The following is a 1,239-nucleotide window of genomic DNA, read 5'->3' on the forward strand; positions in this document are numbered from 1 at the left end:
AATCGTGATCGCATCATTGTCGGAGGACACATATTCCAACATGGGAGAGTCCAAGATGAGCCTTCGATTGTTTGAAAGTCGTGCTCGCTCCCCCCCAAAGTCTTTATTCCCCTTCAACACCTTGAAGAATGGGGTGCTCTTGTCGGCCGACCGAGAGATGAAACGGGCTAGAGCCGTCATCCTCCCGGTCAAGATCATAACCTCTTTTCGATTCCTGGGCTCCGCAGTCTAGGATTGCCTGGACTTTGTCCGGATTGGCATCAATTCCCCCGGCGCCGACAAGTACGCCGAGGAACTTACCCGCCCGACACCGGTTGCATTTCATTGGGTTGAGCTTCATCTTGTACTTCCTTAGTGAACAAAATGTCTCGTGTAAATCGGCTAAGTGCTCGTTGTCGGACTTGCTTTTTACAATAGCATCGTCGACGTAAGCCTCAATGTTTCGCCTTTTTTGATTTTGGAACACTTTGTCCACCAGTCTTGTGTAAGTTGCACCGGCGTTCTTTAAACCAAACGGCATCATTTTGTACATGTATGTGCCGTTAGCGGTGATGAATGCGCATTTAGGCATGTCCTCCTCGGCCATGAACACCGATGATACCACGAGAAGGCGTCCGGCAGGCTCGGCATAGTGTAGCCTGCCGTCGCGTCGATTAAACTATCTATTCGAGGCAAGGGATAGCAATATTTGGGGCATGCTTTATTAAGATTGGTAAAATCCACGCACATCCTCCATGCCCCCGATGATTTCCTCACCATTACAACATTAGCTAACCACTCGGATAGGTACAAGGCATGATGAAGCCCGCCGCCAGCAATTTATCTACCTCGGCTTTGATGGCCTCATCCTTCTCGGTTGAGGAGTTCCTCATCCTTTGCTTGACAGGGCGAGCGGTGGGGAGTACGTTTAGCTTGTGAACAATTACCTCCCGCTCACGCCGGCATCTCGGCCGCTGAGTAGGCGAAGACGTCTTTGTTTTTCCTCAGCAGATCTAGGAGGGCGGCTCTGAACTTTGGCTCCAGGTTAACATCGATAGTTACGGTGCGGCCTGGGTCAATCTCCACCTCTTCGGTCTCCGCTCCTTCGACCATGCCGACGGTGGTATCTATGCGCTCGCCCTCTTGTTGCAAGGATGGGCTCTTCCCCTTCTCTGACTTCTTCGCCACTTTGAAGGATCGCATGTTGCACCCTCTGGCGGACACTTGGACATTGACCGCTTCGTCCTTTTCGTTCTTTGA

This window comes from Silene latifolia, chromosome 2, assembly GCF_048544455.1.
Source record: "Silene latifolia isolate original U9 population chromosome 2, ASM4854445v1, whole genome shotgun sequence".
Lineage (NCBI taxonomy): Eukaryota > Viridiplantae > Streptophyta > Magnoliopsida > Caryophyllales > Caryophyllaceae > Silene > Silene latifolia.